Source organism: Myotis brandtii, unplaced genomic scaffold (assembly GCF_000412655.1).
Source record: "Myotis brandtii unplaced genomic scaffold, ASM41265v1 scaffold529, whole genome shotgun sequence".
Taxonomy (NCBI): domain Eukaryota; kingdom Metazoa; phylum Chordata; class Mammalia; order Chiroptera; family Vespertilionidae; genus Myotis; species Myotis brandtii.
In genome coordinates this window covers 1,504,415-1,529,815 of record NW_005369934.1, presented here as the reverse complement: position 1 = coordinate 1,529,815, position 25,401 = coordinate 1,504,415, and the positions used below count along the sequence as shown (strand labels likewise).

General features: G+C 37.2%; 1 protein-coding gene and 1 pseudogene across 2 annotated transcripts in view; one reads left to right on the top strand and one right to left on the bottom strand.

Moving 5' to 3' along the window:
• The window catches only part of TFEC (transcription factor EC), an 82,131-nt gene that overhangs the window by 52,604 nt on the left and 4,126 nt on the right, over positions 1-25,401 (bottom strand). The window contains exon 2 of one of the 2 annotated variants that reach the window (XM_014548947.1): positions 24,246-24,424. The exons of the other annotated variant lie outside the window; for it this stretch is intronic. The gene's annotated coding sequence lies outside the window, so the exon portion shown is untranslated. The remainder of the gene's footprint in view (positions 1-24,245; positions 24,425-25,401) is intronic. 2 annotated transcript variants of the gene reach the window in all.
• On the top strand, positions 13,208-15,153 carry LOC102240780 (annotated as a pseudogene).

Here is a 25,401-nt window from a genome sequence, read left to right as displayed (position 1 = left end):
GAGAGAGAGAGAGAGAGAGAGAGAGAGACATGTGTTTTATATATATGTAGAACTTGTGATATTGCAGATATTTGACCATTGTTTTGTACAAAATGTCAGCTCCATGTGCTTTAATCAGAGGCAGGACAGTCATGCAGGGGAAAATCTAGGCCATGCACTATAACATCCACTATATTTATTTTTGATCAAAGGCCCACAGAATAATATGAATCAGCTCAAGTAAAAAGCCCAAATATATAAGTTGGTACTGATCTGACTGAAACTTTGATAGCACTTACAAAGGCAGAGTAGTGCTTTCAAAGCCAATTATCCTGAGGACTCCATATTTGGATACACAAATTGTCTCAAACCAGGCTTTAGATAGAATTGTGTGGTATGTGTTTTTTTAAGTTCCATTATTTGAAGTTATAAAAATATAAAACTTAACTTAAAATTTTTTAAAGAAATCTGTTCCAAATGTAGTCAAATTTCCATATTCTAAGAGAGATGTAGGTCTTTTAAAAAAAATCACAAATATAGGTATTGTGGTTACCAGAAGTGAAGGGGGTGGGGAAGGTTGAAGACAGTAAAGGGGGTCAATGTATTAGTAGGCTGATGGAAGGGGATTAAATTTATAAGCTCACAATGCAATATACAGATGATTTATTACAATATTGTAGACTTGAAATGTATATAATCTTATTAACCAATGTCACCCCAATAAATTTATTAAAAAGAAATATATGTATTAATGAGCTATAAAAATGCTTAGACCCATTAATAAGAGAACCCAAAACTGTGCTTACTGAGTAATCTGAAGTATTTTTTAAAATTAAGTATAGATCAATGAAACAAAACAGAGAACCCAGAAATAAACTGATGCCTTGATGGTCAATTAATGTTTGACAAATGAGACATGAGGATACAATGGAGGAAAGACAATCTCTTCAACAAAGGTGTTTGGAAAATTGAACAGGCACATGCAAAAAAATTAAAGTAGACTACCAACTTACACCATGCACAAGAATAAATTCAAAATGTATAAAAGACTTAAATGTAAGTCACAGAACCATAAAAATCCTAGAAGAAAACCTAGGCAGTAAAATCTCAGACATCTCTCATAGCAATGTTTTTGTTGCTATATCTCCTAGGGAAAGAGAAACAAAACAAACCAATTTAAAAAAAATGGGACTGCGTCAAACTAAAAAGCTTCTGCACAGCAAAAGAAACGATCTACAAAATGAAAAGGGAAGCCACTGTATGGGAGAACATATTTTCAATGATATATATAATGAGGAGTTAATTTCTAAACTATAGGGTTTCCCCAAAAATGTATATACATACTTTAAATAATTATAACGGCAGTTTTTGTTAAAATACTTTTCATTTTCAAATTTGATCTATTAGCTGTTAAAATGTGTATGCATTTTTTGAGACACCCTGTATATAAAGAACTTACACAACTCAACACCAAAAAGACAAACAACCCAACTAAAAAAAAAATAGGCAAAGGTGTCATGGCTGGGTGGCTCAGTCGGTTGGAGCATCGTCCCATGCACCAAAATGTTGTGTGTTTGATTCCTTGTCAGAGCACATGCCTAGGTTGCAGATTTGATCCCTGGTTTGGGGGCATACGTGAGGCAACTGATTGTTGTTTCTTCTCAAATCTATGATTCTCTCTATGTGTTGCTGTCTCTCTCTATCTCTGTCTCTCTTTCTCTTTTTCCCTTCCTCTCTCTCTGAAATCAATGGAAACATCTCCTCAAGTGAGGATTTTAAAAAATGGGCAAAGGACATGCATAGATGTTTCTCCAAAGAGGACATACAGATGGCCAATAGACATATGAAAAAATGTTCAATGTCACTAATCATCAGAGAAATGCAAATTAAAACCATAATGACATATCATTTCATACCTTCCAGAATGGTTATCTTCAATAAATCAACAAACAACAAGTGCTAGCAAGGATGTGGAGAAAAGGGAACCCTAGTGCACTGCTGATGGAAATGCAGACTGGTGCAGCCACTGTGGAAAACAGTATGAAGTTTCCTCAACAAATTAAAAATGGAACTGCCTTTTGACCCAGTGATCCCACTTCTAGGTATTTATCTTAAGAATTCCAAAACACCACTCAGAAAGAATATATGCACCCCTATGTTCATAGCAGCATTATTTACAATATTTAAGACCTGGAAATGGCCAAAGAGTTCATCAGTAGATGAGTAGATAAAAAAGGCTATGGTACATTTACACAACAGAATACTATGCAGCCATAAAAAAGAAAAAAATCTTATCTTTTGCAATATCATGGATGGACCTGGAGATTATTATGCTAAGTGAAAGAAGACAGTCAGAGAAAGACAAATACCATATGATCTCACTTATATATGGAATTTAATGAACAAAATAAAATAATGAACAATATAGAAAGAGAGGCATGGATACATCGAAACAGATTAACAGCTGTCAGAGGGGAGGCAGGAGTCCGGGATTGGATGGAAATTGTGAAGAGATTAGCCAAAGAACATATATGTAAACCCATAGACACAGACAATAGTGTGGTGATGACCCGAGGGAAGGGGGGCAGGCTGGGAAGAGAAGGTGAAAGGGAAGGAAAATAGGGGACATCTGTTGTAATAGTGTCAACAGTAAAAATAGAACTAAAAAATGATTAGAATCACACAAACTCCTGCAAGTACAATGAGCTAAAGGAAAGGAGTTGGTCAGGAAGGAAAAGAAAAGCATTGTCATGGTTGTAGAAAACATAATCATTGGGGAATCACAAGCACAAAACCAAAATGTATGTATCTATGATCTCTACTTTTTCCCTTTTTCTAGTCTTGCTTTTTGAACTACACTAGATACAGGAATTTTGCTTTTTGGAGAGATTTGAAGGAAATTCATGCAAAAGCACCTAATACCATAGAGAAAAGTCAGATCTCATTCTCTGACATTAGCAGTTTAAACAACAGAAGATGATTTAGAGTATCAAATACCTGTTGTCTTTTTTTTTCTCAAAGTTAAGATCAGTCTTGGAAGTTTTCAACTCTACAAATTAGCAAATATGTAGTTAGAAATTAATTAATACTAACAAAATATCAGGTGGTCCTATTTGCATTTGGATTTAAAATGTCCCGCTGGGTGGAAGAGCTGAGAAGGAATGTGAGCCAGCCACGCAGTGCCAACTGGAAAGACTCTCAAAGTCCCCATGTCGAGTCATACTCATCTTCACACAGTGGTTTTCAACTTATGCTCTTAGATACATGAATCATCCCCCCAATTTATTTGTCACTGTTCTACACTATCGTCGTTTGACCTAATTCTTATATGGGTTTCAGAATCCATCCAGTGGATTGCAATAGGGAGAGTATATTGTACAAGGAAATTTTAGATATAAATAAATAGTCATACAAAAAAAAACCTTTAGAGGACTCCACAAACCCTGTGTATAAGGTGTACATGTCATATTTACCAGTTGTATCATAGCTCCTTAAATATTGCTATGTATTTATATTCATTAAAGCTTGTATATATTTTAACTTCTTTAAAAATGCTACCTTTTAGCATAAGCAAAGTAAGCCAAAAGGAGAAATGTAAGTATCATATGATCTCACTCATATGTGGAATCCAATGAACAAAATAAACTGATGAACAAAATAGATCCAGAAACATAGAAGCATAGAACAGACGGACGAATCTCAGAGGGAAGGCAGGGTTAGGAGGTGGGTGGGGAGAGATTAACTGGGGAACTTATATGCATTTGTGCATAACCCATGGACACAGACAATAGTGTGGTGAAGGCCTGGGAGGGGTGGGTGCAGGATGGAGGGGGCCAATGGGGAAAATGGGGGGGACATCTGTAATATTTTCAACAATAAAGATAATTTTTTAAATGTTATCTTTTGATAAAGAAAACATAAGATAATGGTAAAAGCCCTCCCTCAGCTAATTCTTTCAACAGTCACTCAGCAAACAATGAGAGTTTGCTGTTTGTTAGAGCCAGTCCTCTAGGAAAGTCATTCCTCTACGGAAAGCAGGTCTGTGACCCATGTGTCACCATCCACCTGGAGACCACTTATCTAAATAGAGGTCACGGAACCTGGGAAGAGATGAAACACCTTCTGGGTACTAGTCTTTTAAAACTCAATACTAAAAAGTGATGGCAAACATCATATAAGAAATTAGCTCAGTAACAAGACTCTTTATCACCATTAATTTACTAGTCAAACAAATTAATCAAGCAAACATGGGCACCTACCTAGTAAGCATGTATAACTATCTGCAAGGACAGAAAGAAATATATTCAGCCAGAAATACATTTCATGTAAATATTTTACCAGGTGATAGTGAATAAAAACATACCAAACACACACACACACACACACACACACACATCAAAAAGCAAGGTAGACATCCCCATTCACTATGACAGTATTTAATTTTGTTAATTTTGTACTAAAGCTTGAATTTAATAAATGAAGTAAAAGCTTTGGCTTCACAAGTGAGTAATAGGTAACTATTAATTATGTTCCAAGTATCAGAGCTTTATAAGAGGAAATCTATTTTGGGGGCTTATGAATCTACTACCTCCTAGGTATCTACTTATAAAAGCTATATGACATTTGTTAAGGTTCTGTAGTAAAGATTAATAATTCATTTCTTCAGCTCTCACTTTCTTCACAGTAGTCTTTGGATATTTATATACCCATAAATCTCATCTTGACTAAAACTAAAATTATAAAGTCGAGCTTGTCTGATTGAGATATAACAACTGAACAAAGTAGGGCCCAGTTCATCAAAAGTTTTACTTAGCTTCTGAGTAAATGTCAGCATATTTCAGTTGAGTATTATATAATCCAAAACTATTTGAAACATACTAATATAAAATATGATTCTAATATATTCCTTCAGTCCCAATCATTTGAATGTGGATAATTCCAACAGTGTGTCTCTGAGGAGTGATACACACTTAAAATACTTTAGGAGGCATGAATGTTACTGATCAGAGTTTTCCTAATTCAATAGTGTTCTAGCAGTAAAAATGCTTGCACTCCACAAGCACTCATATTTGCACTAGAAAGTCTAAGCTTCCCTTGTAAATCTCTTACAATTAATCCAATTCCATCTACTGTATTGATTTGTTTTGTTTATGTTAGTATCTCAGTAAAATTACCATTTTATACCTTTAAAAGAATTAGATAAAGCAGCAGTAACTGTGGTTTATTTAGTCTAATCTGTTTTGGAAGAGTATGTATATTTGGAGTTTTTGAACCATAGACATCAATCAAGAATCACATCGAGACTGACCAGCTCATGTTGGCCTCAAAATAATACAAGAGCCATGCACATACTAAGGTCAACTGGCAACATCATCAATAACCAGAATAAGTTAATATGAAACATACAAAAATCTTAAGCCATGATGCTTTAAAATATATTGGACATTGTGTTCACAGATTTAGCATTCATTAATTCTATAAATATTTTTGAGTGCCTACCACACATTAGGTTTTATGTTACTGTTTAAACTTTGGGAATAAAATTATGAACACAACAGACATAATCCAGTCTTCAAAGAGTTCACAATCTATTAGGAGATAGAGATAATTAAACATATAATTATAACACAATGTAATAAACCCGATGACATCAAAAGTTCTCACAAAATCAAGCAGAAAGACCTAGATAAAAATGGGAACAAATCATTCAAATAATAGTCATTTTCTGAAAAAAAGTCAGTTTCTGCTACTAATTTTACTAGTTCATTTGCTTAACAAATATATGCATGCCTCTACATGCTAGCCACTTGGGTTGATAATTATGGTGAGCAAAGTCAAGCATGGTGAGCAAAGTCTCTCTCCTCACATAGCTCATGGAGAGGTGACAGAGACAGATTTTTAATCAAACAATCACTCAAATGACTATAAATGTTCAAGTGCTACACATGATAGGAAGTATGAGCATGTAGAAAAAGATTAGACAGAAGTCAGGGGTAAGTTTCCTGAGGAAGGAACAATAGGGCTGAATTTGGAGGATGACAGGAAGCAACGAGAGGGAGAGTATAGAAAAGCATTCCAGGGAAGTGGAGCAGCACATGCAAAACCCTGGTAGGAGGAAGCAAGATGAGAAAAACGCACCGAAAGGAAATAATGGGACTAGAGCAGAGAGATTATGATGTGCTAGGAAGTGGGTAAGCCAGTAGGACAAGGCCATAAAATTCTTTAGTACAGAAAGGTAACTTATTTTTCTTTATCATAAGGAAGGGACATAGTAGTTTGGTTGGGTGAATGTTAAGGGTGCAAAATGATAAAGTCCAGGAAAGAAACAAGAGCTGCTTGTCCTAGGTCCATGTGATCAGGGTAAAGTGGTCACATGGAAACAAGTAGCTGGATTCCACGGATGTTAGAAATTGATTAAGAAATGATACCTGAGTTTTTTGGCTTAAGTAGCTGAATGGATAGTTTTGCCCATAGAGAAGACTGGGACTTGGGGATAGAATCATAAGTCTGATTTTGAATACAATGAGTTTGTGATGTTTCGAAGGTGGTCAGCTGGGTCTGGAAATCAGAAGTAAGGTATGGGCTGTGGATACAATTTATGTAACATCTATACTTAGGTGATAACTGATGAGATGATAATTAGAGGATGTACAAAATTATAAGAGGAGAGGCCTGGAACAAAGCAGGGGAAACTCTCAAGTTCTAATTACATTTAGGAAAATCTATTGTGATTCTAAACTCTATTTTCCCCTAGGTTCCATTGATTAGTTTCACACATTTTGCAAAATGCTTATTTGAAGTTTGTGTGTGTTACATTGTCAGGTAAATACTAGAAGGGGTCAATGGGGTGAAAAAGGAGGACATCTGTAATACTTTCAGCAATAAAGTTAAATTTAAAAAAAGAATAGTCTACTAAATAAGACATTTCACTGTCTAAAAAAATTAAGTACGTATGAAAAGTTTAATTTCACAGAACAGTTTTCTATATGCATTGCTGTAAATTTATACTGTAAAGCCCAGTAAGTGTGTGCACCTCCAGTAAATAAATGCACAGGGCTGGAGCATGGCTCCGTGCATGTGGGAACATTGGGGGGTGGGTTAAAACTGCTGCAGAGGAATCTCAGAGAGAAGGGGGAGGGAAGAGATGAACCAAAGAACATATATGCATATATGTGTAACCCATGGACACAGAATAGTGTGGTAGGCCTAGAGGGGGCGGGTGCCAGGTGGAGGGGACCAATGGGGCAGGAGGGGATGTCAGTAATACTTTCACCAATAAAGATAAATTAAAGAAAAAAAACTGCTGCAGAAAGTCACACCTCTGGACAACAGAACCAGTTACCACAGGTGATGTGGTGTGATCACGTACTAATCATTTGCTGAACATTGTTTACCAATGGTCACTCTTGGATTTAAATATGTAGAATATGTAGATTATCGTTGTAGGTATCTAATATTTATGTCGGGGGTATTACTCCAATGTTTTTTTCCAACATATGGCCTATTCACTAAAATTTGTTAAAATAGCAATGAATTAATAACAAAAAGTAACTAGTTAATTTCATTATAAACAAATCTTGGCATATTAAAATTAACAGGGTGTTAATTTTCACATGTGACATATGGACCAGAAATTTTGTCTGTTAAATTCAAAGTCTATTAAATCAAGGTCCAAAAAATTGAGTGTTAATGTATGTAGAAAGGACTATGCTATATGCTTTGCATATATTTTTTTCATTTAACCTTATAATATCATAAATAAAAGACTCAAGTGGGTCATCACAACTAGATTTTTAACTAGTGCAATATATAATTGCTTGTTATTTTCCAAAAATATTATGTATTAAAATTCAAATTTAAATTTTAATACATAATATTTTTAAATAAAATTTCTTGATAATATATAAAGAACTAATGAGATGAAGATATGTCCTTTCCAGCCCTAGCTGGTGTTGCTCAGTGGATAGAGCATTGGCCTGCGGACGGAGCTGGTGTTGCTCAGTGGATAGAGCATTGGCCTGCAGACGGAGGCGTCCCAGGTTCGATTCCAGTCAAGGGCATGTACCTTGGTTGCTGGCTCCTCCCTGGCTTGGGCCCTGGTCAGGTCATGTGCAGGAGGCAACCAATCGATGTGTTTCTCTCACATCGATATTTCTCTCTGTCTTTCCCTCTCTCTTCCACTCTCTCTGAAAATCAATGAAAATATATCCACAGGTGAGGATTAAAAAAAAAAAAAGACAATGTCCTTTCCAAGTCAATAAACCAATTCTATGATGGAAAAAATGTATTGTTCCATTATTTAAGAATAAATTATCCAGGTATAACATTATATTTTGTGTTATTAGTCATATTTGCATTTGGTGCTAATAGCTACACTTAAATAAGTTAATACTACCATTTATATGCTTTTTTAGAAGTTTCTCATACAACTCAATTGTTTCCTATAAGTATGGAAATGCACAAGTTAATTACTTAAGCTAGATTCAGTAAAATTTCTTAAATTTCTTTTCATGAAGATGTTTAGCTGACTGAAATAATGTTTAAGCATTAATATTTATTATGACTATTTTTATAAAACAAAAGACATTTTGCTTCAGAAATTAACAATTACATTTAAATGATGCTTTATACTTTACAGTTACTTTCAACTTAAAACATAGCTCTCATGAAATGCTTGAATGTATTATTTTTTCATCCTCGGTATAGTAACCTTTTGATATTATTTTCATTATGAAGTTGTGAATGTTCTTTCAAGGATGCAGAGAATAAAGGAGAAACAAGACAGAATTTTTTAAAAGGTCATAAATCAAATATCTTGGAAAGTCATCAACTGCATTTTTTTTTAATTCACATGTTCTAAAATAGAACCAAAGCCATTCATAAGGACAAGTGGGATAAAAATCAAACCTCCCTACAATTCTTGCCATCTCTTGTATCATCCTGTTACTAATACATTGTATTTTTCCTTTTTAATTATATCTTAAGGGTTAGATTTGGCAAAATATCAATAGATTATCAACATATACAGACCTTATAAAAGAAAGTGGGCAATTAATGTGGTTAAATTTATATTGAATTCATACACAACTTTGTAAAAATAAAAGAATTATAAATGTTTGTTTCTCAAAAATTTTCTAAACACTTCAAATGGCTTTATACTATCTTAGACTTGAAAACTTTTAAAATATTTTATCTACTTTATGAGTTGATATATGATCATCAATTAATGAAGTCATTTTTATCATAATAAAATGTCATCATTAGAACTGCAGAATTCCAGTCTAACCATTTTCTAAAGAATATGATTGGAGGTATTTTAGGTAGTTAAATATTAAAATGATCTAGCAGAAAATGAGACATTGAAATTATTCATTTTGATTGACAAACTGAGGAAAATGGCTTTGTTACATAAGTACATGTCTATCAATCAATTTTTGTAGATATTTCTCAGTAGGAAAATGTAAAATTTATATTCTCTTTGTTTTACTTAACTAGTAAATATGATGATTTTTGGCTCTCTCTGTTCTAAATGTACCTGTTATTACATTACCTCCATTAATCAAATTCTTCAAGTGATTGTACGTTCTTGTAGGAAAGGCCTTCAGTTATATCATTGTTGTAATTTTACCTTACCCTTGTCACTGGAGAGCAATGTTCTTTTATAATAAAAAACATACTTCTGCTTTAATTTTTTTATCATTACAGAAAATACATTGCCATGAAACATTAATTCATCAAGAAGACTGATCACAGGACCTCATGGACTAGTTGAAAGCTCAGAATGCAAAATCATAGTAGCCACAATCACAGGTTGAATCAAACATCCCAGTGATTTGAGTAAGGACTTTTATCTTCATTTTATGGATGAAGAAACTGAAGCTCAAACAGATTATCTGACTTCCTCACAATTATACTGGCAAAAAGTGAACTCAACTTCTTGTCCTTTGATTACAAATAGGTTCAACTGCAAGTTATTTATCATTAGTTCACAAGAAAAATGAAACTTAACTCCATCCCCCACGATTTGAAGTTATTTATCATTAGTTCACAAGAAAAATGAAACTTCATCCCCCACGATTTGAAAAAAAAATGTTCTATATTCAAATACAAATATGAACCAACCACCTGTACTCTCTGGTGGAAAAACCTTGGAGTTGCCTCCCCACTCTTAATGTAGCTTTACTTGATTCACTTATGATTTTTTTTGTTTTATTTTGTGTTTTATTTCATCTGTCTGGTAACCATCAGATGCTGCAAGATCTGAGATCTCCCTATAGTATGGGACATCGCTACAATCAAAATCTACCATCAGAAAATATTAACTCTAGATTCGTCTTTCTTTAAGGTGCTTTGTTCCACTTTAGTCTCTAGATGTATGTATTAAATGTGCACTGAAGAGTCCTAGCCCCTTTTCCCAGCAGAAATTTTAGTTTCCTTATATCATTGCTATTGCCTTTGTGTTTCTTTCCTAAGAATCTCTAACTCCTTTTCACAAGAGAGAAAGGGTGGATGGGGAAGGAGGTGAAGGGAGAAAGTATTATTTTCAGCTTGGCTTGTTCTATATAAATATCATGTCTATTGTATTTAGTATTTTTTAACTTCTCGCTCTCAGGGATACATTTAAGAAATGAACAAATACCTATAAAAAGGTAGCAAGAATTGGAATAACAAAATGTTATTAGTAAGAACTTTCTCTTGTGTCAATTACTTTTGAGAAATAAAAAAAAAATCAACATGGTAGGTAATAGTGTAGCTTTGGAATATGTGGAAAGTATTTTACTGTAACTTCAGAGGTGAAAATCCAGGATTCTATTTTCCATATAATTTTAGCAGACTAACCAATTAAAATAAGACTTCTTTATTGAAAACTAAAAGGAGAAAACAAAAAAATGTATTATGACATATTTTAGTCTGTTAAACTTTTATCAATTATTTACAATTATTCTGTGGTAGTTAAAATAATGCCTTCCTCAACAAAGATGTCTGCACAGTAATACTCCCAACTGTGGCTATGTGAGCTTACATTATAAAAGGGGCTCTGTGCGTGTGATGAAATTGAGGAGTTTTAGATGAAGAGATGATTTTGTATCATCTGGATGGGCCCAGTGTAATATCTGGGAGGGCCCTCATTAGAGGGAGACCAGAGGGTCAGAATTGAGCAGGAGGAGACGTGGTTCTGGAAGCAGATGCCACAGTGACAAACAGGGAGCCAAGGAACTGGGCGGCCTCTGGGAGCTGGAAAAGGCGAGGAAAAGGTTCTCTCCCAGAACCTCCAGAAAGAAACTCAGCCCTGGTGCTACTCTGATTTTAGCTCCGTGAAAAACATTGCAGAGTCCTGCCTCTAAATAAGGTAATGTGCGTCATTTTAAGTCTGAGGCTGTGGAATTTTATTGCAGCCACAATAGAAAACTAATATGTATGTACTCCTTTTTAATTTGATTCCAAGTTTTATTTTCTCATTCTTGTAGCACTAAGAATTTTGTTGATGGCTTTTAAGAAACACCCTGCATGGAAAGCATGGCAGTATGAGATTTCCCTATCATAGCTGGATAAAATCCTAACAGAAGTCAGTTCTCTAAATCTAACACCTTTAACTTCTCAAGGCTATTAAAATAGTCCAGTAAAAGAAGTTATAAAGGCAAAATGTTCTTCTTCAGTAAAAGAAGGTATAAAGGCAAAATGTTCTTCTTCCCTTCCTTTCTACCTTCCTTTGTTCTTTTCTTTCTCTTTTTCCCTTTCTTTCTTTCTTTCTTTCTTTCTTTCTTTCTTTCTTTCTTCCTTTCTTTCTCTCTCTTTCTTTCTTTCTTTCTTTCTTTCTTTCTTTCTTTCTTTCTTTCTTTCTTTCTTTCTTTCTTTCTTTCTCTTTTAGTATAATCTCAAGAAAGTATAGGTGAGGACAGATGAAAATGAAAAACTAGACAGAAGTCAGCTCATAAAGAGGAATAAATGTCACCCTAAGCTTATAGTCCTGATGTACCATAAAATGCTTTTAGCAGGATGGTAACATGATCAACTAGTATTTCAGAAATATCTCTCAGGCAACAATATGGAGACTGAATTATGGAAAAACCAGACTGGGTGCAAAAAGTATATTTAGGAGTTTTCAGTAATATTTCAGGAGAGAAGAATAAAGGTTCCAAGTTAAGTCAATAGTATTTAATATTGAAAAGATAAGTCAAATATTACCCCTGATATAGAGGAATAATATATATATATATATGACTTCTGATTCATTTATACATATAGTGAAGAGGAAGAAAGGGTCACATAAGAAGCTTAAGTATGAAAGGGGAAGTGGTGAAGAAGATAGCAGTTACCAAAATAAGGAATTGAGGCAAAGTTTTAATGAAAAGATTATAATTTCAATGAAATCTGAGTGTCTCCCAGGACAGAGACCTGGTAAACAGTTAAATGTGTGGATTTAGAAATACAGATTTGTTTGCCAGCTTAGAAGAAGTCGTTGAATCAGGGTTTTAGATCGAGCTACACAGGATGAAGGATTAAAATTAAAAGGATAAAATAGGAAGTAAAGACGTCCGAGAAACACCAACATGCAATACACAGGAAAGACTAAAGGAATCTCAAAAAAAAATATTTAAAAAATTAGTACAGAGTGACATGACAAAGACAAAATAAGGAAGAAAGAAGTGGTTAGAAAGCCCAACGCTACAGGGATGCGGGAAGAGGAAGAGCAGAAAACATTGCTGACAGACCGGGGAATAATTGGGTCACTGGTGTTCCTCGGAGAATGATCTCAGAGGCTGGTGAGAATGGCAGTCAGCCTGCAGGGACAGGAGGGGCATTGGGAAATGTAAATAAGAAGATGGCGGGGGGCGGGGGGAGCTCGACACTTGCACGTTTTCTTCTCTCTCCACACTCTCGCAGAGGAAGCATCTGTTCTCATGATTTCAAACACCTCCTACATGCCTGACTCCCAAATCTGCATTTCTGTTCAGATGGCCCATGAGGATGGACCCTGGAATACAGTGGCTTGAGAAGTGAATTGGAGGTGCCGCAAGACTCCTCACTAGGCACCTTCTCTCTTCTTTTCACTGTGGCTGATATCATCTATTCCCACAGCTTAAATACAATTTACACACTAACAGAACGTAAATCCTAAATTTTCTTTCTTTGCAGGTTCAGCTTTATATATAGTAGAGGGAGAGGAAGACACACACACACACAGAGAGAGAGAGAGAGAGAGAGAGAGAGAGAGAGAAAGGGGGAGAGAGAGAGACAGAGATAGAAAAATTACTCACAAATATCTAGAAATTTAAAAATTATATGCCCAAATACTCACTATTCCCTCAAAACCTGTTTCTCCCCAGTCTTCAGTTAATGGCATCATTATTCATCCAATTTCTCAACTCAGAAATTGGATAGTCTTCCTTGTATCTTTTATTTTCCTCACCCACAACATATTATCCGCCCTGTCCATGCTAGCTCTCAAAAGTATGGCAAATGGAGTGTGGCCTTCTCCTCTCCCCGCCATGGCGTGTGCTCATCCACTGATATCTGTGTACTCTGAAAAGGGGGAAACATCTGGCAAAAATGTCACTTTGCCTGCTGTGTTCCAGGCTCCCGTTCGACCAGATGTTGAGAACTTTCTTCACACCAACTTGCCAAAAACAATAGACCAGCCCTATGCTGTCAGTGAATTGGCAGGGCATCGAACCGGTGCCTAGTCCTGGGGTCTTGGCAGAGCTGTGGCTCAAATTCCCAGAGTCTGAGGTGGTAGAACTTATCGTTCTGGCTAGGGTGCTTTTGGAAATATGTGTCGTGGGGGCCACATGTTTGCACCAACCAAAACCTGGCGCTCTTGGCACCGCAGAGCAAACACAACACAGAGACGATATGCCATCTGCTCTGCCCTGGCTGCCTCAGCCTTTCCAGCACTGGTTATGTCTAAAGGTCACCGCATTGAGGAAGTTTCTGAACTTCCTTTGGTGGTTGACGATAAAGTAGAAGGCTACAAGAAAACCAAGTAGGCTGTTTTGCTTCTTAAGAAACTTAAGGCCTTGTTTTGCTTCTTAAGAAACTTAGGGCCTGGAATGATATAAAAAAGGTCTACGCCTCTCAGTGAATGAGGGCTGGCAAGGGCAAAATGAGAAACCGTCGTCATATCCAGCACAGGGAACCTTCTATCATCTATAATGAGGACAACGGTATCATCAAAGCCTTCAGAAACATCCCTGGAATTACTCTGCTTAATGTCAGCAAACTGAACATTTTGAAACTTGCACCTGGGGGGCATGTGGGCCATTTCTGCATTTGGACTGAAAGTGCTTTCCGCAAGTTAGATGAGCTGTATGGCACTTGGCATGGAGCTGCCTCCCTCAAGAATAACTACAGCCTTCCCATGCACAAGATGCTCAGTACAGACCTGAGCAGAATCTTGAAAAGCCCAGAGATCCAAAGAGCCCTCCGAGCTCCATGCAAGAAGATTCACCGCTGGGTCCTGAAGAAGAATCCACTGAAAACCCTGAGGATCATGTTGAAGCTAAACCCACATGCAAAGACCATGCGCCGGAACACCATTGTTCGCCAGGCCAAGAGCCACAAGCTGCGGTGGATAAGCAGCAGCAGCACTGGAAGCCAATCAGATGAGAAGGGGGTTCCAGGCCAGAAGCCTGTGGTCGGGGAGAAAGGAGAGAAGGCTGTTGGCCTTAAGAAGCAGAAGACGCCTTTGGTGGGGAAAAGGTTGCAGCCACCAAGAGATCAGCAGCTGAGAAGAAGCCCACAGAAAAGAAACCCACCACAGAAAAGAAGCCTGTGGCATAAACTTAAATTTGTTTCTTCCATAAAAGTCAAATCACTGTGGACAGATAATTTTGAATAAAAGTATGATCAAAGGCAATGAGAAAAAAAGAAGTACCGCAAATGAATTTACCTTTATTGTTACTATCAGAGCTCTAGTCCAAACCACCATCATCCCTAACTGTAAGTCCTCCACTGCTGATCTTCCAGCACCCTCCATTGCTCTCCTCAACTGTTCTTTTTTAGATTATTTTATTTTAAAATACAAAAAAAACAAAAACATTTTGTCTTTTGGTTTTAATATCCCTTTATGTGTTTTTTTTTTAATTTATCTTTATTATTGTTCCCTTTTTTCCCCATGACCCCCATTCTCCCTACTCCTGTCCCCTCCCTAGGCCTTCACCCCACTATTGTCTGTGTCCCTGGGTTATGTATATATGCATATAAGTTTTTTGGTTGATCTCTTCCCACCTCTTCTCCCCACCCCCTTCCCTCTAAAGATCCTCTATCTGTTCTATGCTTCCATGTCTCTGGTCTATTTTGTTTGTCACTTTATTTTGTTCAGTAGATTCAATATATGAGTGAGATCATGTGAGATTTGTCTTTCTCTGACCGGCTTATTTCACTTAACATAATACTTTCCAGGTCCTTCCATGCTGTCTCAAAAGTAAGAGATCCTTCTCAATAAAACAACAAACAACGAGTGCTGGTGAGGATGTAAAGAAAGGGAACCCTAGTGCACTGGTGCAGCCACTGTGAAAAACAGTGTGGAGTTTCCTCAGAAAACTAAAAATGGAACTGCCCTTTCACTCAGTAATCCCACTTCTAGGAATATATCCTAAGAATCCAGAAACACATCAGAAAGAATGTATGCACCCCTATGTTCATAGCAGAGCAATTTACAATAGCTAAGATCTGGAAACAGCCCAAGTGCCCATCAGCAGATGAGTGGATAAAAAGGGGGTGGGTATATTTACACCATGGAATATTATGCAGCTGTAAAAAAAAGAGGAATCTCAACTCTTCTTCATATATCTTCAGAATCGACTTTTAGAATCATAAAATGTCTTCTCTTCCCTCCTGCTTAAAATCTTTCAATTGCTTCTCATTTCATCTAGAATAAAATCCAGTTTGCTTGTTATGGCCTACAAGTTGGATAGGTGATTCCCTGCCTATCCAACTTCATCTCATATCACTCTCCCTTGTGCTCACTTGGTCTAGCCACAGTGGACTTTTATTTTTAGTTAATGCAATAAAATGAACACTACGCTCCCCCCACCCCATTTCTCCTCCAGACACACCTTTTTCTTCCATGCCTGAAACTTGCACCTGGAGGGTTCTTTGAAAGACTGACTTCTAATCTCTCAAGACTTGATTATAAAGTCTCCTGACTACTTTGTTTAAATGGATCCTTCCCTAATATTTTCCATTTCTAAATCCTTTGCGGTATTCACATTGTTCTAATGATTCATATGTCATTATTTGTTACCTATGTTACCAACTACATTCTAAGCTTGTTTAGGACAAATAAATTGTCTCTTTCACTTATAATTAGACATCCTGTATTGTTCACAGCACCTAGTATATGACAGGTTCTAAATAAATATTTTTGAAACAAACAAATGAGTGAATGAGAAAAAAAAATAATGGTGATTACAACACATTGGATGCTTACTTTATGACAAGAACTATTCTAAGCATTTTACATGTATTAATTTTTTAATTGTCTCAACAATCCTATGGAGTAAGAACTATTCTCATTCTAATTTCAATGATGAAAACGCTGAAGCAAAGAGAAAGTAAGTAATATGTCAAAGGACACATAGCTAGTAGTGCCAAGATTTGAACCTAGGAAGTGTACTTCCAGAGTTTATACTCTTAATCAGCTTTAAAATTTTTGGAATGCTTGACCATAAAATGAGAAGTCTTGGGGGACTTTAGTTATCATAGATATCTCTGGGGTCAATACATGGGAGTGTTGGTTTTTTTGTTGTGTGTGTGTGCGTGCGTGTGTGTGTGTGTGTGTAGAGAGATTTCATGTTTACATGTACAGGGTAACATTTAATTGAGGAGAGGTAGTAGATACAAGCAAGAAAGAATGACTGATTAAGTAGATGACTGAAAAAATAGGTGTTGAGTGGGATCTAAAGCAGAGGACCTAGTTTTGACAAAAGCATCTTCTTTCTACAAAACGGGAAAAGAAAGAATGCGTTTTAATAAAGATATTTTTAGATTTCTGAGGAGGGAGTTGAAAATATTTTCTTTCTAAATTAGATTTTCTCAGTAAACTTATAGGCAAATTCATCTGCTGAGGGTGTGGACAGAGGTGATGAGATATAAAGTTGGATGAGAGACATAAAGTATACAAAACCTACTAAATGGAATAGAAGAGAAGAGGAAGGTCCCACTAATACTGAAGATCACTAATTTGTAAAGTCCTCAATCTGCATATTGTCGTGGACCGTTTTCTTTGACAGCTGCCTGGAGGCTGAGCTAAGAGGCCGCGCTGAACAAGGATTATCAGGTATGACAGACAGCAATGGGGCAAGAAGGGACTCTACTTGTGAGAACTTACTGAAATGAGTGGGGCAAAGGCTGGATGTGAAAGGGAACAAAGACCAAAAGGTGAGAAAATTGAATAGTCAGTGGATTAACAGACTCAGTCATGTCAAAGAGAAAGTATAAATAGTGAGAGAGCAAGGGAACTGGAAGGCGGAGAGCTGTGGTCCCAGCCCAGAACATTGGATCCTCTGAAGGCTCCTGTCCGTGGAAAATAATGTGCTTCACAGCCTATCCCCATTGACTTTCTTTTTAAAATCTATTTTTATTGATTTCAAAGAGGAAGGGAGAGAGAGATAGAAACAGCAATGATGAGAGAGAATCATTGATTGGCTGCCTCCTGCACGCCTCCACTGGGGACGGAGCCTGCAACCCGGGCATGTACCCTTGGCCAGAATTGAACCTGGGACCCTTCAGTCCATAGGCTGATGCTCTATCCACTGAGCCAAACAAGCTAGGGCCCCATTGACTTTTATAACATTTTTATTCTTCCTTTCAATTGCTCATATACCTTCCTCCTTAGGAAACCATTCGAAATTGTCATAAATATTCATGCTTGTTAATACTGATCACTTTCTTGGTGGTGGCAAAAATTCTGCCATAAAAGGTTTATTTGTAACATGTACTTGTCTATCAACCAGGCTTCCCCTTCTCCATGGCAAATTAGCTCCAAAATTGCAGCTTCAAACATGGTTGTAATCCTCTTCCTTACTGTTCGTAGAATATTTTACAATGACAAAATGGTGGCCATTTTTGTTAACTTGAAATATGATGCTTTCACGAGACTTAAAGACAGTGATGCCTGGCATAAATCATTCGATTTTTAAACACTTCCACCATTTTCATTATTTTCACCATCAGTGTCACAGTTGGTGTGTCTTCTCTGTCATTGAAACTGAATTTTTAAATATGCGGCCACAAAATTATAGGGAAGGCAAACAACTGGCATGGAACCCAAAGGCAATAATCAATAAAGTGAATAAGACTTACAGTAAAATGTGTTTTTATACAACATTTTACAATTTACACAGCACTTTCTTATGCATGGATCCCTTTTATGATCTCATATATCTCATATTTGATCGCTTATGATTGTGATCCCCTATTTAACACTTTTTACTGAGATAACTAAAGTTATTAAAGTAGCACAAAGTTAAAAATCAACTCATCCATGTCGGCTTATCTCTATTTTGGTGTTCTCTTTAAAGTGAAAACTATGTTGCCCAGCTGGTTTGGCTCAGTGGATAGAGTGTCAGCCTTTGGACTGAAGGGTCCTGGGTTTGATTCTGGTCAGGGGCACATACTGGGATTGTAGGCTTGATCCCCAGTAGGGGGCGTACAGAAGGAAGCCAATCAATGATTCTCTCTCATCATTGGTGTTTCTATCTCTCTCCCCCTCTCCTTTCCTCTCTGAAATCAATAAAATATATTTTTTAAAGTAAAAACTATGTTAATAATCAGAGTGGTAAAAATGGCATCCATTGCTGGTGAGTATAGAAATTTTGCTTAGTGTCAGGCACAGAACTTGGAGCACTACCCAGTCTTGCCTCACGTAACCCTCACAACAGTGACGTGAGCAGCATTGTTCTCTATGCTCTACGCTTCAGAAAGTGAAGATAATGCATAGGTTAAAGAGCTCTAAAGCAAAGCAAGGCTTCAAATCTTCACTGGTCTCATGACTGAGATTTTGTTTTTCATCAGAATAATTATTAAAATGAAGCTGTTTCCATTTCAAATTTTAAAAAAAATTCTTTAAATGATAATACCGAATGCTGAACAGGGAACAATGCAACAGGCAGCAGCATGAGTTGTTGCCAGAGAGGTAAATTTGTACATTTTCATAGCCAAAGGAAATGATCCTTAAGGTGTAAAACATTTGAAGTATCAAGATGATCATTGAAACATTACTAGTAATGATTCTAAAATGTAGTGAACATATAAAATTTTAAATGTATATAACCTGATGGACTCTCTCTAGCATTCTTCAAACTATGACACGTAATTTGCTTCTTACTTTTACTCAGGTCCAAGGGCTTATTGCTTAAAACAATCATAAAATTACTAAAAAGCAAAAACTTTGAAAGCAAGGCTAAAGTAAGCTTTCTTTCCCGCTATTAATCAAAATTTTTTTAAAAAATAGAATGATACATCAAGTGATTCTAACACAAAAGAAACTGACTTTTAAGCAAGCTATTTTGAGAACAGTGCCATCGTGTTATTCATTACCGATACTCGGGCCCTCACTTCCATCTAATCTTACCATTGAACTTATTTAATAAAAGTACACAGAGTAGCATCTAAGTCCTGCACACGTACAAGACATTTTCATGGAAAAAGTTAGAATTTTATGAGTGTTGGAAAGCAGCACATGAAAGTCTTTCAAACAATAACAGGATATTTCAAATGATCAGTGTAAATGGACTAGGATATTCAACCACTTAGGCCAGACCTTATCACACTGTGCTTACAGCAGATAACAAGCCTATTATATTCTCCCCATAAATGTGTGAATACATCATTCTCCCCATATTTATAGTGGTGTGTTTGTCTTGCCCAAACTTGGAAGTTTGTTTCAAAGTAAATTTCCTAGGGGAACATACGCATGGATACATACTTGGGCTTGATTTTTAAAAGCAGCTCAAATAATAACGGCAACTAGATTCTCTTACCTCCTCAAAGGTTTTGTTTGCTGTTTTTGTTGTGGTGGTTTCCTTCTCTCAAAGTCTTCTTCTAAGAAGAACTATGATTAGTGGCAAGGTCAACTTTTTCTTACCACAAGTCATTCATGACTGGATTGGTAACCTGATTTCTGAGAAGTCATTTGCTGTCATCTGTCTAGCGTCAACCCTTCAGAAGAGGAAGAGGATATGATGCCTTGTTAGTGCTTGCCCAAGTTAGGGTAGAGTTTCCATGTAATTGAACTCTATCTGTGCACAGGGAAATGTGTGATTATTTTTCAGCCTATAAATATATTGCCAGCCCTAGCAAGTGGGAAGACATCTCACTCTAGAAAGACAAATGCTGCAATGTGTCACTTTCAAACTTCTCTCACTGGTCCCAGGAAAATAGGTACAGATTTCAAATAAAGTTATTTAAAGTAAATTCTGGTGTACAGACACCCACGTCCTCCGAAGATAATTTTCCAGATAGATTGTCTCCAGTCAATCTGACCACTTTCACCTGACAGGCAAGCCAGTCAAACAAGCAGTCACAGTGGGCCAAGAATCTGTCAAAGTGGTTTGCTTAACTGGTGATTACTTTTTGACTGACTTGAGCAGTCGAGTTCATCAAAACAGTCAAACCAATCTTCGCTCTTCCTGTTTTAGTAGGTATGCCCTGTTTATGTATTTGAAAGGAGTTTTATTAGGTGGCATTGTTTAAAAGAAACAAGTCTAAAAAGTTGTTAGCAAACCGTTTGATAATTAGGGCTCTCTTCAGAGTTGGTCCTCAGCTTCAACACTGGGCAGCAAGGTTCACTGGACCTGCCTGAGAAGTACAGAGGGAGGCGAGGGGGAGGGGCAGGCTAGAGCAAAGCACCATGGGAGCAGGAAGGACCCATATGCCCAGTTCCTAGCATTTCTCGGTTAGAGGACTGAGACATGTGTCCTGATAAGCGAATCGGCTAGTTAAACTTTTTAAGATTAAATTAAAGCTCTTAGAAAGAACCTAATGTAGAGTTTGGCGACATAGATGTCACTGTTGATAATGCTTTTCTGTTCTTACTGTGAATAGCCTTTTTTGTCAGAAGAAAGATAAGCTTTAAGAATCCCCTTACTTGATTTAATAATGAGGGTGAGGGAGATTTAATTTCTCAGCTTGCACAAATGACAAGCTTGAATTGCAATTTGATGTCTCAAAAGCATTGTTAGAGCACCAATTGAAATAGCAGGTTTGGGAATTAGCCCACATGGCTTCAAACTTGAGCTCCTCATTGACAATCTATGTGCTTGTGGGTCGAATATTTCCCTCTCAAAATGTAAATGCCCTTACCTGTACAATGAGTGCAATAATACCACTCAATTCCTAGTACTTCCTGATGACTAAATGACTTCACGTGAGCACAGCACTTTTAATAAGGTAGGGTAAGGAGGACTTGCTGTAGGAGGCATCTGACCACAGGAAGAGAGTCCAGCTCAAGTTCACCATAACTGTGAGAGCATCTTGTTCAAATAAAGTGTTTTTATAAAGAACTAAACTTCTTTTATAGCAGCATCTTATGTTTGTTTGGTCTTGCTGCAATTAATAGTGTCATCAGTTAATATCTTTATTATTTATAATAACACTAAGCCGCATGTGGCTAGTTTCTAGGTCCCCATCTATGCAGACATTGAGCTAGGTGTTTTACCTTCACTGTCACGTTTAATAACCATATGCTAGTAACCCAACAAGGTATATCAGGTTTACATGAAGAAACTGAGTTTCAATCACATTACATGAGCAATCTGGGATTAAACAACTGGTTATGACAGAGCTTGTTTTGAAACCTAACCGTCTTGCTTTAAAAGCCATGTTCATTCTAATTTACCATGTTTCTAAGAGCCTATATTGTAATAAATTAATAATATATTTCTGGTTCTTCAAGGTAAGAAGAGTAGTTGATATTACAGTCTTGTGACTTCCTGAACAGAACTTGTCTATCGGATCTCTGAAGGTGTTACAAATAAATCAGAGAAGCCAAAATGATTGAACACTGATCTATCATATTCAGAGCCCATGTTCTTTCCACTATCTATATCGCCACTTCGTGTTCCAAAAGAATAAAGCAAAATGTCTGAAATGTAAAACTCACATATCTCAAAGGGTGTTGGTGGAGCTGGACAGGATTTCAAAGACTGGTTAATTCAGCAAATACAAAGGAGAATGTCTTGTTAATTTGTTAACTGTTTTTATTGATTTGAGAGGAAGGTAAAGGAGAGGGGTAGAGAGATAGAAACATCAACTCAAGAGATAATCAGGTATCTGCTGCCTCCTGAATGTACCCGACAGTGGATTGAACCCACAACCCTGGCATGTACCCTGACCCTGAATCGAACCGTGACCTCTCTCGGTTCCTAGATTGACACTCAACCACTGAACCACACGAGCCGGGCAAATGTCTTGTTAGTTGAAGATGGCTGTAGCATCAATTAATAGCCTTCAAACTAAGCAACTGTGGTAACATCAAAACCTTCCACACTATTTCTTGGCTGATTTTTCAGTCATTGGTAGAGGTTGTAATGTGATAATAATGTACAAAAACCCTAAAAACTCTGAAGGAACTTGAATGAATGATAACGGGGAAGAGCCCGAGCTTCCAGCTAAAACTCAACATAGGAGAGTATACTCCAATTTATAGGATTAACATCTCAGGAGACTTGCCCTAGGTTAGTTCATCTCTCTGTGATGCCTTATCCTCTAGATGGAAATAAAAACAGTGAACTCTCTTAAATGTGCCCTACGGTCTGATTAAAGATTGAAAAGGTCTCTAAAAATCTACAGCACTCCCAGGAAAAAATGCTAACTATCATTATCATTATTACACCAAATGCCATAATTTGGTCTCCTCAGATTCCCTTTTTATGTAGATTCCATCAAACTCTGACTTTTGACTTTTTGCCTGTCTGACCAAATCTCCAATGACAAAGCAAAGGGAAATGTTGAGGCAATTAGTGGGAAATGGAAGCAATTAATTCCCTTTTTTAGTGGAGACCTGGCCTCTGTGAACCAGTTTAACCAAAAATAATCAATGACCTTTCTCTGACCAAACTGAAGCAAATCTACTTGATATTTGTCACTAGTTATCCTTCTACTGCTTCAACATTAATGAGTGTCTTCACTCTGCCCCTTTCTTTTATGAATTGGAGCCATCTATTCTGGTCCCTTGTTACCTCTGCAACTGCTATTTTTGCAAATGTAACACAGTCAAAGACCTCATTATCCATACATAAGCCCAGGAACCATTTTTAGCATCGCAGCACTTTCTGATTTTCCCTAACCCTTCTCTCTTGAACTGTTTTCCTTCAGTGGCATAAAGATCGGCTCTGGTTCAAAATGAATGAAAAAGAACAACAAAGATGAAGTTTAAATTTAAAAGTGGGAGGAAAAATGATTGCATAATTTACCTATGTTTAAGCACCACACAGACCTAGATCCAAGTCCCTGCTCCATCACTTCCTCACTGATCACCTTGGGAAAGTTAAGTATCCTTCCGAAACTTCACCTTTCTGAACAATAAAGATAACAGCTTTTGCCTCAAGGGTATTGTCAGACTCAAAAGAGGTGATACATGTAAAGCCTTTTAGTACCTGACTAGAGCCCAATCAATGTTAGCTATTATCAACTGGTGGAGAACAGAGAAAAGATTTCAGGTAATATAGCTGATACTGATACTGATTAAAACTCTTCTAAGATGACTGCTACTCAAGCAAGTTAGCATTTACTGACTCCCATTTATCCCTAGGAGAGGACTTACTATTTTAGTGTATACATTTATTTTGTAAATTATTTCCTACTAGTGTATTTTGAAGTATCTTTGCTTGCTATTTTGTTGTTGCTGTCTGTTTTGTATTTAGAAAACCACAGCGAGTTTTGTCATGCATTTCACTGAGTGTGTCCAAAAGGACTGAATATAAGTGAATTTAGATACTACTTAATATAACCAGTGTTTCATGTTGAAACAAATTAATTGGCAATACATTTTTAGAAAATATGGAAAAGCAGAGGGGTCCTATAAAGAAAAAGAAAACAAAAAAAACAAATTAAAGGTTACTTCCCAAATTCATTTTATACTTAATTTTGCTCTGAGAACTCTGTGCTAAGGTAACATCCTTCAAGGTTGTTTTCAGGAGAGGGTATTATGGGAAGAAAGGCCAGATATATTAAATAGTAGTTTATGGTTATCTTTCATGCTCTGAAAATCTACCTGAAATGTGAGATCCTGGATCCCATAGGAAGAAGGAGAGAGGTCCTACCTTTAGGCACTGAGCTGTATCTCCAATCCTAGAGCTCCCATGTTCAATATAAGTTTGGTATCCCAGGAATAAATGCAGCACTGCTCTTCGGGCACAGCAGACCTAACTTTAACACTACCCACACTCAGTCCAGATCTCAGTCTTTTGCTCTACACACAGGATGCTAGATATTAATTTAACTGAAAATATTCAGCAAACACACACACACACACACACACACACACACACAAACACGCGAGAGAGAGAGAGAGAGAGAGAGAGAGAGAGACTTACTCAAAGTCACATGGCAAATTAGCAAGCTAAAAATGCTGAACTGACTTCCTATTTCACAGTGTGTTCTATCAGGACTAAGCCAAGCAACCACAAAGAAATGACTAAATCACTTGCAAATATTTGCTTGTTCCACTGCTTTGGGATCATCCATGTTCCATTTAAGTACTTCATTCTAGAGTGAAAAATGACATAGTCCATCACCTTTGATTTTCTTATGAAATGGTTCTATCATATTTTTAGCCAAATACTTGTCTTCTGTTCTTGCCAGGGGGACAACCGCTTTGCAAAGTACTATCCAGAGACACATGCTTGTCCTTGCTCTCTTACAGCAGGTACACTCTATAAACAAAATCAAAAACTAAGGACTCTAGTATGTGTTCCAAATGGACAGAGACATCCCAATGAAACACAGTCAGATCAAGCTACTCCCCTTGTGAAGATCCCAAGCTCTAATCAAAGACCACTGAATGTGCCGCTTTTTACAATCCCATGCTCTTTTTGCTTTGATGTCTTTCTCTTGCCCTTTTCTTGTCTAGAAAATAGCTAATTATTTTTCAACTAGAGGCCCGGTGCACAAAAATTTGTGCACTCGCGGGGGAAGGGGGGTCCCTCAGCCCGGCCTGTGCCCTCTCACAGTCTGGGACCCCTCGGGAGATAACGACCTGCTGGCTTAGGCCTGCTCCCGGGTAGCAGAGGGCACACCCAATCTCTAGGTGCAGCCCCTGGTCAGGCTCAGAGCAGGGCCGATTGGGGAGTTGGGGCGCCGCCCCCTGTCATGCACAGAGCAGGGCAGATCGGGAGGTTGCGATGCCACCCTCAGTCACGCTCAGGGTAGGGCCGATTGGGGGGTTGGGGCACCGCCCCCTGTCACACTCAAGGCAGG